Source organism: Pseudophryne corroboree, chromosome 6 (genome assembly GCF_028390025.1).
Source record: "Pseudophryne corroboree isolate aPseCor3 chromosome 6, aPseCor3.hap2, whole genome shotgun sequence".
Taxonomy (NCBI): domain Eukaryota; kingdom Metazoa; phylum Chordata; class Amphibia; order Anura; family Myobatrachidae; genus Pseudophryne; species Pseudophryne corroboree.
In genome coordinates, this window is record NC_086449.1 from 777,643,115 (window position 1) to 777,656,335 (window position 13,221).

Sequence of the window (13,221 nt, forward strand, 5' to 3'; positions counted from 1 at the left end):
GCAACCAGATTCTATTTATCATTTGTCTTGAACCTTCTAGAAGATAATAGCAAGAATCTGCTTGGTTACTATTGGCAACATTTCCACTTCTATAAACCCGCACTTTATTAAATATTCCCCCTAGCGTCTATATGCTAAGCGGGGCCACTGAGATGCTCCAAGAGGAGTACAGTACTGTATTTTTCTTTACATTTTCAGTCTTATTCGTATCACAGACTCAGCGAGGGAACCGCTCACGGTGTACTACAGGCGCTGGGCTGTGACATTAACCCCACAGTAATAAGCTTTAAACACGTATAAAGTCGCAAATGAAACACAGTGGAATTCAGCGTGAGAATAATCCGCAGCCGCTGCATCGCAGTCCTTCTTATACAGATTCAGACTCAGCATCACACAGATATACAAATGTCGCACATCATATTGATCAGTGTAAACCAGCAATGTAGCTTTGTCACTCCCAGTTGTTTTATTGGTATGCGGTTAATATGCCGACGGTCGGGATCCCGACACACAACGGAAGGCCGGCACCGGAATCCTGATAGGGGCAGGACACCGAGGCCAGAATCCTGACCACCACGGCCGCAGGGATCCAGATTGCACAGACAGCGGACTGGGTAAGTACTACGTCGGAGATGGGGGACTTAAGGTTAGGGTGCGGGTGGCAGGGTTATGTTTAGGGTGCAGAGAGGAGGGGATAGGGTTAGCACCACCAGGGCGGGGTTAGGATTCGGCTGCGAGGGGGGCAGGGGTTAGGGTTAGGCACTACCCGAGGGGGTTAGAGTTAGGCTACAGCGGGGGGGGGGGGGGGGAGAGGTGGTTTAGGGTCAGGCACCTAAAAGGGAGGGTTAAGGCAGGGTAGGGGCAGGGTTAGACCACTTACCAACCCACGTCTGGATTTAGACTGTTGGTATACTGCTGTCGGTCTCCTGACAACAGCCGGCATTTCATACACAACCCATTTTATTTAGGCTATTTGGTGCGATTTCAGCAGCACTGTATCAGGACACATCTGTATTTTACTACAAAAGCACAATGTTGTGTTGTAATCACACACAGTATTCATTTATATTTCTAAACACTCATCCCCTGCACTACATGTCAGCGGCAACGATGTCACCAAACTGTATGTCATGTACATGATGTCAACAGATACTGTATGTCAGCAGTGTACACATCTGCATGCCACAATGCTAACATCTATTCCTAAGCATACTGTTAACCCGTATGTCTAAGCCTAATAGTACTGCTGACCTTTTAACTGTCGACATGTCATGTCAACATTTTGTTCATGTCGAGCGCTAGATAGCCATGTCAACATCATAACGTTCAACACTCTGGAATGCCAACATATTACTTGCCGACATAGCGAATGCATACTATCCCAAACCCTGCCGCAATGAAGTGACAAGTCCTCATACTCACAGGGGATCGGGTTGAAATACCTACAATCAAAATACAGACGGTCAAAATACCAACAGCAACTGACTGACGGTCAAAATACCGACATGTAAAATGTCGACAGGTCAAAATGCCGACATGAGTTTTTCATTGTTTGTGGTGTGTATGTCGACATAGGTCGACATGGACACCATATAAGTGTACCGCGTCCTCTCGCATGGCTCGCTGCGCTCGCCATGCTTCGGACGCGGTGCCTCGCTGTGCTCGGCACACTATTATATTCCCCCTCCAGGTCCACTGGGATGGTAAAGTATGAACAAGTCGGTTTCAATGAAAAAACTCATAAAAAAACTCATGTCGGCATTTTGACCTGTCGACATTTACATGTCGGTATTTCGACCTTGTAGGTATTTTAAATGTCGGTATTTTGACCTTGTCGGTATTTTGACCGTCGGTCAATTGCTGTCAGTATTTTGACCATCTGGATTTTGATTGTCGGTAAATTGACTGCAGTCTGCATCCCACTCACGGTGCCAGTAATTAGATGTGGAAACCGTCTGCACAATGGAAATAAACCATAGATAATATGAATAGGAAACAATGCATTCTGCAATACTGTACTGTACATACTGTAGCAGACCCTCCAACATGACCCGCCCCACTAGGTACAAAATGCTCTGTTTCTGGACTTCCCTCTTAATTTATGATTTCCATCACCTGTGTTGAACTAGTTAAATGATAAAAAAGCTGTTTCTTCACAGGTGATGGCAATAATAAATTAAGAGGGAAGTCCAGAAACAGAGCATTTTGTACCTAGTGGGGCGGGTCATGTTGGAGGGTATGCTGTAGCCAGTAACTATAATCACGCATACCTCCCAACATCACCCTCTCCAGGAGGGACAGAATGCTCCTGGACTTCCCTCTTAATTTAAAATTTACATCAACTGTGCTGAAACACCTTTGTTATTCATTAACCTGTTCAACACAGGTGCCTGCAATCATACATTAAGAGGGAAGTCCAGAAGCAGAGCATTGTGTCCCTCCTGGAGAGGGTCATGTTGGGAGGTATGATCACGGCAGTTATAAAGTGACAGTAATGTGGCCACCCTGCTCTGACACTGTTACAGTCACACCTGTACTGTACTTTGTACTTCCCTATGTCACCGTGTGTGTGCTGTGGAATAAGCTTAAGCTGGCTTCCGCCTTCTACATCATATACAAGAAGCCAGGGACACATTGCTGCTGCTGGCCAATGGAACATAACATTGCAGCAGTGAATATACCTCCCGGCCAATGAGCGTTCGCGTTCCATCCTCTGCTACATTGTAGCAAGGTGAAGCCTGATCTCCTAGTGACAGCCTGAGTGTACTGTACATTATGGGATGTGACGCCTCTGGCCGCAATGCTTTCTGGGAGGGATCTTACAGACACAGCCTAGTCTTTCCAGTTCATGCAGGGACTGAGCAAAGAGACAGTAGACATATTGCTGGGAGCTGTACTGTAAGTAGCTGACATGTGCTTCCTTTCCTACAGGCTTATAAGCTGCCTTGGTGGTAAAATCAGTTAGACAATGAAATAAAATGACATTTAGAGGTGCACATAGGGCAGTCACATTGGAACCAGGCTGAATGGTCATGTACTTGCTGTCATACCACCTGCTGTCTTTGCATTCTGTACATGCACTGGGTTCAGCTTGCTACAGTACCTGTTTAATAGGTAGCAGCAGCAGTGTTCACAGCTATAGAATGCATGGGGGGTATTGTATTATTCTGCACAGTTGATGTAGATGCCATTGTTACTTATTAAGGTGATAGATTGAAGTTGGAATGATTTGCAGTTGTGTTTAGATCACTTATATTCCGCCATTGGTGATCTGGAAACAAAACAGAAGTTTCCCTTGTGATTGTTTGTTTTGACAGCTGTGTATACAGATAATAATTAAGAATAGAATGTTGTGATTACCATGATACACTTTAATAACAATATTGTTTTCGAAGGCAACTTTGTAAGGATTACAGGTAGTCACATGACACACAGCGGTATATATGTCTAGCGCTTAATGTTCAGTTACATTGATCTGTTTTATTTATGACAGTCTGAACTGCAGTGTGTGCATTTATTGCTATGTAGTATCACAGATTACATGATAGTCTATGGTGTTTATTAACTATTGATTAAATGCAGTTTTGACATCTGCAAACATTGTTTTGTACGTCAATACAAGCATGTGTACAACATGAGTGACGCAGTCTTCATTACATGGGACATATGCTGTGTTATGTGTGTATGAGGCTGTAACATAGCAACAGGTATTTAAGGTATGGGATTTGTGTGTCAGCCCCCTCCCTTATTATTTCTACAAGGGCGCACACTCAGAAAACCCTCTAATTATATGGCAAATAAATAAGCAGCTGAGGTCTAATCCAGGATGCAACCCCACATCCGGCTTTTGTGTGTTTTAATTGAACAAATTGTCCTTGCAGAGTCACAAAGGATTCCGTTAAATTTCAATCTAATAAATTAAAAGGTAGTCATATTAATCGATGGAAAGTTTTAAATAGTTATGGGCAGCACTGTGGTACATTGGTTAGCTTGCGGCTTCCCAGCACTGAGGTCCGATTCTCATCAAGGCTATCTCTGTGTGGAGTTTGCATGTCCTCCCACTGTTTGCGTGTATTTCCTCTGGGTACTCCAGTTTCCTCCCGCAATCTAACAACATACTGGTAGATTACTTGACTTGAGAGAAAAAATAACCCTAGTGTCTTATGCATACTTATCTACCCTCCTGGAACGTCCAAGAGGCTCCTGAAAATCAAGTGGCACCCCCTCCTCACTATACAGTAAACCAACCTATTGTGGTGCCAGTAGTTACTGACACATTCACTGATTCAAAGTCTCTAGATGTGGTTAGAGCTTTGAAAACCTATGTCGCTAGAACAGCTCGTATACGGAAAACAGAGGCTCTGTTTGTCCTGTATGATCACAATAAGATTGTCTGTCCTGCTTCCAAGCCGACTATTGCATGTTGGGTGGTCCTGAGGGGACCTGATGATGCGATTTGCGCTGATTCATGTCATCGCAGCCCCGCCCTCACTATACAGTGCCTGTTTTCTTGGGACTGTATAGCGGGGGGCCGAGCCACAAGGATGCGATCGTGCCGCCACACCCCACAAACAGCCCATGCCTCTAATGCACTGACCAGGCTGCCACCTCCGGAGGGGGGGCAGCAAAGTAGATAATTATGCTGTTATGTGATGGGGAATAAAGGGTCTGATTGACAGTTCAGCATTTATCAGCCATCTGCACAGAGAGCATTTATTCACAAGTGACTGACAGGTAGTAATCGTTTGTGGGAGGTAACGGGGCGTGGCAGCAAAAATGCAGGCGTGTAATGACCGTTCTGTGGGCGTGTCTCAGCCTGGGCGTGTGCAGAAAACCATAGAGTTATTTAGGGCTGCGGCAATTGACTGATCTGTGGCCAATGATGTCTATGGGCCTGATTAATTGCCAATTGCAAATGTTAGATTGCACGCAGTGAGGGATTATCGGCAGAATGCGCATGCACTGCAAATGCATTCTCATTGATTTGCGTATGCTGGGGTCAGCTGCAAATGTTGACAATGTCCTCTTTTTGCGTCTGCATTGCGAATATGCTAATGCCTACGCAGATTTACGAATGCATCAGTGGACGTCTTTTATCCATTCTGGGCGGCTCTTCACATGCGAATTTTAGCAATAGCAGATTTGTGAACATCGCTATCTCAGCCTCAATAGCGAGCCGTAATGAATCAGCCCCTGTCTACGCCATTGCTTAGATCTGTGATTGTCCGGTACAGATCCTGGTGGCTGTGACGTTAGCATATGTAAATGACTGATGAAATGTTCGCTGTTACGCAGTGCGGAAAATGATTGCACTATACTAGTAACTTAATAAGTTATGTATGTATACTAACGGAAGGTGATTATGGAAGTGCAAAATAAGGGGGTGTGCAGGGGGTTTAACCTTGCCCAATGTGTCTTTTTATTTGTCTTCATACATTCTGTGTATGTTCCTGAAAATCAAGATGCGCTTACTTGTGTTTGATTGTTGTGTGTCTGGCTACAAATGCAGCGGAGTGTAATAGTCACTTCAGTGTCCGTCCTGTTTTACAACATCCACGATGTAAGATGAAGTCCCAAGCTATTTAAATAATCTCATCTCACAAAATACATTCTAGCTTCATGTGGATGCATTAATGCGCCCAGCCTTCTCAGATTCTGCCAGGTTTCTGTGTCAGGGCATGGTCAGTTTTGCACCTCCACAGGGTTGGGTAAGAAATCCCAGCAGTCAGGATCCTGATAGTCAGAAGACTGATTGCAGTAAGTATTTCTCTGACGTCCTAGTGGATGCTGGGAACTCCGTAAGGACCATGGGGAATAGCGGCTCCGCAGGAGACTGGGCACAAAAGTAAAACTTTAGGACTACCTGGTGTGCACTGGCTCCTCCCCCTATGACCCTCCTCCAAGCCTCAGTTAGATTTTTGTGCCCGGCCGAGAAGGGTGCACACTAGGGGCTCTCCTGAGCTTCTTAGTGAAAGTTTAGTTTTAGGTTTTTTATTTTCAGTGAGACCTGCTGGCAACAGGCTCACTGCATCGAGGGACTAAGGGGAGAAGAAGCGAACTCACCTGCGTGCAGAGTGGATTGGGCTTCTTAGGCTACTGGACACCATTAGCTCCAGAGGGACCGAACACAGGCCCAGCCTCGGAGCTCGGTCCCAGAGCCGCGCCGCCGGCCCCCTTACAGAGCCAGAAGCAAGAAGAGGTCCGGAAAAATCGGCGGCAGAAGACATCCTGTCTTCACCAAGGTAGCGCACAGCACTGCAGCTGTGCGCCATTGCTCCTCAGCACACTTCACACTTCGGTCACTGAGGGTGCAGGGCGCTAGGGGGGGGCACCCTGAGCAGCAATAAAAACACCTTGGCTGGCGAAAATACATCACATATAGCCCCCAGGGCTATATGGATGAATTTTAACCCCTGCCAGATTCCACAGAAAAACGGGAGAAAAGGCCGCCGAGAAGGGGCAGAGCCTATCTCCTCAGCACACTGGCGCCATTTTCTCTCACAGCTCCGTTGGAGGGAAGCTCCCTGGCTCTCCCCTGCAGTTACTACACTACAGAAAGGGGTTAAAAAAGAGAGGGGGGCACTAATTAGGCGCAGTATAACAATACAGCAGCTATAAGGGGAAAAACACTTATATAAGGTTATCCCTGTGTATATATATATATATATATATATATATATATATATATATATATATATATAGCGCTCTGGTGTGTGCTGGCATACTCTCCCTCTGTCTCCCCAAAGGGCTAGTGGGGTCCTGTCCTCTATCAGAGCATTCCCTGTGTGTGTGATGTGTGTCGGTACGTTGTGTCGACATGTATGAGGAGGAAAATGAGGTGGAGGCGGAGCAATTGCCTGTAACAGAGATGTCACCCCCTAGGGAGTCGACACCTGAGTGGATGAGCTTATGGAAGGAATTATGTGACAGTGTCAGCTCTTTACAAAAGATTGATGACATGAGACAGCCGGCGACTCAGCCTGTGCCTGTCTAGGTGTCTCAAAAGCCATCTGGGGCTCTAAAACGCCCGTTACCGCAGATGGCAGATACAGACGCCGACACGGATACTGACTCCAGTGTCGACGATTAAGAGACGAATGTGACTTCCAGTAGGGCCACACGTTACATGATTGAGGCTATGGAAAATGTTTTTACACATTTCTGATAATACCAGTACCACTAAAAAGGGTATTAGGTTGGGTGAGAAAAAACTGCCTGTAGTTTTCCTGCATCTGAGGAATTAAATGAAGTGTGTGATGATGCGTGGGTTTCCCCCGATAAAAACTGTTAATTCCTAAAAAGTTATTAGCATCATACCCCTTCCCTCCAGAGGATAGGGCACGTTGGGAAACACCCCTTAGGGTGAATAAAGCGCTCACACGCTTGTCTAAACAGGTGGCACTACCGTCCCCGGATACAGCCGCCCTTAAGGAACCTGCTGACAGAAAGCAGTAAAATATCCTAAAATGTATATACACTCACACGGGTGTGATACTGCGACCAGCAATCGCCTCAGCCTGGATGTGCAGTGCTGGGGTGGCTTGGTCGGATTCCCTGACTGACAATATTGATACCCTAGATAGGGACAGTATATTACTAACTATAGAGCATTTAAAAGATGCATTTCTATATATGCGTGATGCACAGAGGGATATTTGCCGACTGGCATCAAGAGTAAGTGCGCTGTCCATTTCTGCCAGAAGAGGGTTATGGACAAGACAGTGGTCAGGTGATGATGATTCCAAAAGGCATATGGAAGTATCGCCTTATAAAAGGGAGGAGTTATTTGGGGTAGGTCTAACAGACCTGGTGGCCACTGGAAAATCCACATTTTTACCCCAGGTAGCTTCTCAACCTAAGAAGACGCCGTATTATCAGGCGCAGTCCTTTCGGCCCCATAAGGACAAGCGGGCAAAAGGCGCCTCATTTCTGCCCCGTGGCAGAGGGAGAGGAAAAAGGCTGCAGCAAACAGCCAATTCCCAGGAACAAAAGCCCTCTCCCGCCTCCGCAAAGTCCTCAGCATGACGCTGGGGCTTTACAAGCGGTCTCAGGCACGGTGGGGGCCCGTCTCAAGAAATTCGAGACGTCTCCCCCTCGCCGTTTCATAAAGTCTGCTTTACCGACGTCTCCCTCAGACAGGGAGACAGTATTGCAAGCCATTCACAGGCTGTATTCCCAGCAGGTGATAATCAAGGTACCCCTCCTGCAACAGGGAAAGGGGTACTATTCCACACTATTGTGGTACCGAAGCCGGACGGCTCGGTGAGACCATTTTTAAATCTAAAATCCTTGAACACTTACATACAAAGGTTCAAATTCAAGATGGAGTCACTCAGAGCAGTGATTGCAAACCTGGAAGAAGGGGACTATATGGTCTCTCTGGACATCAAAGATGCTTACCTACATGTCCCAATTTACCCTTCTCCAAGGGTACCTCAGGTTTGTGGTACAGAACTGTCACTATCAGTTTCAGACGCTGCCGTTTGGATTGTCCACGGCACCCCGGGTCTTTACCAAGGTAATGGCCGAAATGATGATACTCCTTCGAAAGAAGGGAGTTTTAGTTATCCCTTACTTGGACGATCTCCTGATAAGGGCAAGATCCAGGGAACAGTTGGAAGTCGGGGTAGCACTATCTCAGATAGTGCTGCGGCAGCACGGTTGGATTCTCAATATTCCAAAATCGCAGCTGATCCCGACGACACGCCTTCTATTCCTAGGGATGATCCTGGACACAGTCCGGAAAAAGGTGTTTTCTCCCGGAGGAGAAAGCCAGGGGGTTATCCGAACTAGTCAGAAACCTCCTAAAACCAGGCCAAGTGTCAGTGCACAAGGGTCCTGGGAAAAATGGTGGCTTCCTACGAAGAAATTCCATTCGGCAGATTCCACGCAAGAACTTTCCAGTGGGACCTGCTGGACAAATGGTCCGGATCGCATCTTCAGATGCATCAGCGGATAACCCTGTCACCAAAGACAAGGGTGTCTCTCCTGTGGTGGTTGCAGAGTGCTCATCTTCTAGAGGGCCGCAGATTCGGCATTCAGGACTGGGTCCTGGTGACCACGGATGCCAGCCTGAGAGGCTGGGGAGCAGTCACACAGGGAAAAAATTTCCAGGGCTTGTGGTCAAGCCTGGAGACATCACTTCACATAAATATTTTGGAGCTAAGGGCCATTTACAATGCCCTAAGCCAAGCAAGACCTCTGCTTCAAGGTCAGCCGGTGCTGATCCAGTCGGACAATATCACGGCAGTCGCCCACGTAAACAGACAGGGCGGCACAAGAAGCAGGAGGGCAATGGCAGAAGCTGCAAGGATTTTTCGCTGGGCGGAAAATCATGTGATAGCACTGTCAGCAGTGTTCATTCCGGGAGTGGACAACTGGGAAGCAGACTTCCTCAGCAGGCACGACCTCCACCCGGGAGAGTGGGGACTTCACCCAGAAGTCTTCCACATGATTGTAAACCATTGGGAAAAACCAAAGGTGGACATGATGGCGTCCCGCCTAAACAAAAAATTGGACAGGTATTGCGCCAGGTCAAGGGACCCTCAGGCAATAGCTGTGGACGCTCTGGTAACACCGTGGGTGTACCAGTCAGTGTATGTGTTCCCTCCTCTTCCTCTCATACCAAAAGTACTGAGAATTATAAGACGGAGGGGAGTAAGAACTATACTCGTGGCTCCGGATTGGCCAAGAAGGACTTGGTACCCGGAACTTCAAGAGATGCTCACGGAGGACCCGTGGCCTCTACCTCTAAGAAGGGACCTGCTCCAGCAAGGACCCTGTCTATTCCAAGACTTACCGCGGCTGCGTTTGACGGCAGGGCGGTTGAACGCCGGATCCTGAAGGAAAAAGGCATTCCGGATGAAGTCATCCCTACCCTGGTCAAGCCAGGAAGGATGTAACCGCAAAGCATTATCACCGCATTTGGCGAAAATATGTTGCGTGGTGTGAGGCCTGTAAGGCCCCGATGGAGGAATTTCAACTAGGTCGATTCCTGCATTTCCTGTAAACAGGAGTGTCTATGGGCCTAAAATTAGGGTCCATTAAGGTTCAAATTTCGGCCCTGTCGATTTTCTTCCAGAAAGAACTGGCTTCAGTTCCTGAAGTTCAGACTTTGTCAAGGGGGTACTGCATATACAGCCTCCTTTTGTGCCTCCAGTGGCACCTTGGGATCTCAATGTAGTTTTGGGGTTCCTAAAATCACATTGGTTTGAACCACTCACCACTGTGGACTTAAAATATCTCACATGGAAAGTGGTAATGCTGTTGGCCCTGGCTTCAGCCAGGCGTGTCTCAGAATTGGCGGCTTTATCCTATAAAAGCCCTTACCTAATTTTTCATACGGACAGGGCAGAATTGAGGACTCGTCCTCAATTTCTCCCTAAGGTGGTTTCAGCGTTTCACTTGAACCAGCCTATTGTGGTACCTGCGGCTACTAGGGACTTGGAGGACTCCAAGTTGCTGGACGTAGTCAGGGCCCTGAAAATATATGTTTCCAGGACGGCTGGAGTCAGAAAATCTGACTCGCTGTTTATCCTGTAGGCACCCAACAAGCTGGGTGCTCCTGCTTCTAAGCAGACTATTGCTCGTTGGATTTGTAGTACAATTCAGCTTGCACATTCTGTGGCAGGCCTGCCACAGCCAAAATCTGTAAAAGCCCATTCCACAAGGAAGGTGGGCTCATCTTGGGCGGCTGCCCGAGGGGTCTCGGCTTTACAACTTTGCCGAGCAGCTACTTGGTCAGGGGCAAACACGTTTGCTAAATTCTACAAATTTGATACCCTGGCTGAGGAGGACCTGGAGTTCTCTCATTCGGTGCTGCAGAGTCATCCGCACTCTCCCGCCCGTTTGGGAGCTTTGGTATAATCCCCATGGTCCTTACGGAGTTCCCAGCATCCACTAGGACGTCAATGAAAATAAGAATTTACTTACCGATAATTCTATTTCTCGTAGTCCGTAGTGGATGCTGGGCGCCCATCCCAAGTGCGGATTGTCTGCAATACTTGTACATAGTTATTGTTACAAAAATCGGGTTATTATTGTTATGAGCCATCTTTTCAGAGGCTCCTCTGTTATCATGCTGTTAACTGGGTTCAAATCACAGGTTGTACGGTGTGATTGGTGTGGCTGGTATGAGTCTTACCCGGGATTCAAAATCCTTCCTTATTGTGTACGCTCGTCCGGGCACAGTATCCTAACTGAGGCTTGGAGGAGGGTCATAGGGGGAGGAGCCAGTGCACACCAGGTAGTCCTAAAGCTTTACTTTTGTGCCCAGTCTCCTGCGGAGCCGCTATTCCCCATGGTCCTTACGGAGTTCCCAGCATCCACTACGGACTACGAGAAATAGAATTATCGGTAAGTAAATTCTTATTTTTTACCCTACCCCTAATCATAACCCTAACCCAGTGGTTTCCAAACTTTTTTGAATCACGGCGCCCTAGAATATCAGAATTTTTTTCACAGCAACCCTAGGCCAAAAATTTCTTATTGAGAAATTTAGAAAGAAATATTACATTAAGTAGATCGCGTTTATATGTCATCCTTAGGGTCAGTTGTGTGGTGAGGGACAAGATTTGTTTCTGTTTGGCCACATATTTTATGACTGGCAGCCACCAGCACTGGTTTTGACTATTATATTGACCATGAATAATTTTAATTGGTCCTGGACCACCAACCCAGGGCACCCCTGCAAGTGTCCCGAGGCACCCCAGGGAGCCATGGCACACAGTTTGGGAACCTTTGCCCTAACCCATCCCTCCTGTAGTCTAACCATAACCTCCCCCTCCTGCAGACTAACCATAACCGTCCCTTCCTGCAGTCTAACCATAACCGCCCCCCCTCCTGCAGTCTAACCATTATCTCCCCCTACCGCAGTCTAACCATAATCGCCCCTTCCTGCAGTCTAACCATAACCGCCCCCTCCTGCAGTCTAACCCTAACCGCCCCTTCCTGCAGTCTAACCATAATCGCCCCTTCCTGCAGTCTAACCATAACCGCCCCCTCCTGCAGTCTAACCCTAACCGCCCCTACCGCAGTTTAACCATAACCGCCCCCTCTTGTAGCATAACCATAACTGCCCCCTCCTGCAGTCTAACCATAACCACCCCTTCCTGCAGTCTAACCATAACCGCCCCTTCCTGCAGTCTAACCATAACCGCCCCTTCCTGCAGTCTAACCATAACCGCCCCTTCCTGCAGTCTAACCATAACCGCCCCTTCCTGCAGTCTAACCATAACCGCCCCCTCCTGCAGTCTAACAATAACCTCCCCCTCCTGCAGTCTAACCATAACCGCCCCCTCCTGCAGTCTAACCATAACCGCCCATTCCTGAAGTCTAAACATAACCGTCCCCTCCTACAGTCTAACCCAAACCTCCCCCCTCTTCCTCCGCAGCCTAACCCTAACCTGCACCCCATTCCTGCAGCCTAAACCTCCCTAGTACCTAACTCCAGCCCCACTACTTACCTCCGGGTCAGTTAGGATTCTGACCATAGGGATCCAACTGTCAGTCATGTGACTGTCGGGATCCCGACTGCTGGGATTTTGATTGACTGTCTTGATCCCGACTGCATTCCCCTCCACAGATGCCGCCGCTTCCATGTGCCACTGTAATATGGGTAGCTAAACATTGGGCACAGGTGCGTATATTTAGCACTGTTGTCTTTATATATAAAATGCAAATACAGTTGAAGGGAAATATTGTACATAATTCCATTTGCTCTCTGTTATTAGGGACTGGGGAGGTAGTGGAGCATACACCACTAATATCACTTTCTTTTTGCATTCGTTATATGTAATACATTAGGGGCGTATTATATTCCTTTCAGTCACTGTTTGTATGTATCTGTAAATATTCACTCTTGAGAAATTTGTTCCTTAAATAAGTAGGGGTCAATTCAATTAGGGGTAATGTAAGATCACCCATTCCGGCGCGATGCTCAGTGCGCTCAAGTCCTGCACATACAGTTGGCTTACATCATGCATTTTCTTGCTCATCCCTTTGGGTCATTCAATCGCTGTCACAGCGGCGGATCATCCGTATATAGGTGGTCATTCCGAGTTGATCGCAGCCAGCAACTTTTAGCTGCTGCTGCGATCAACTAGCCCACGCCTATGGGGGGAGTGTATTTTAGCTTAGCAGGGCTGCGATCGCTTGTGTAGCCTTACTAAGCTAAAAAAATTTCAAGCAGAACAAGACTAGCCCTGGACATACTTACCCTGT

The 13,221-nt window shown here is 47.4% G+C and overlaps 1 protein-coding gene across 4 annotated transcripts in view; it reads left to right on the forward strand.

Moving 5' to 3' along the window:
• The first annotated feature begins 2,790 nt into the window (after window positions 1–2,790).
• The window catches only part of LOC134933485 (core histone macro-H2A.1), a 107,846-nt gene continuing 97,415 nt past the window's right edge, over window positions 2,791–13,221 (forward strand). For all 4 annotated transcript variants that reach the window (XM_063928722.1, XM_063928724.1, XM_063928723.1 and 1 more), the window contains exon 1: window positions 2,791–2,898. The gene's annotated coding sequence lies outside the window, so the exon portion shown is untranslated. The remainder of the gene's footprint in view (window positions 2,899–13,221) is intronic.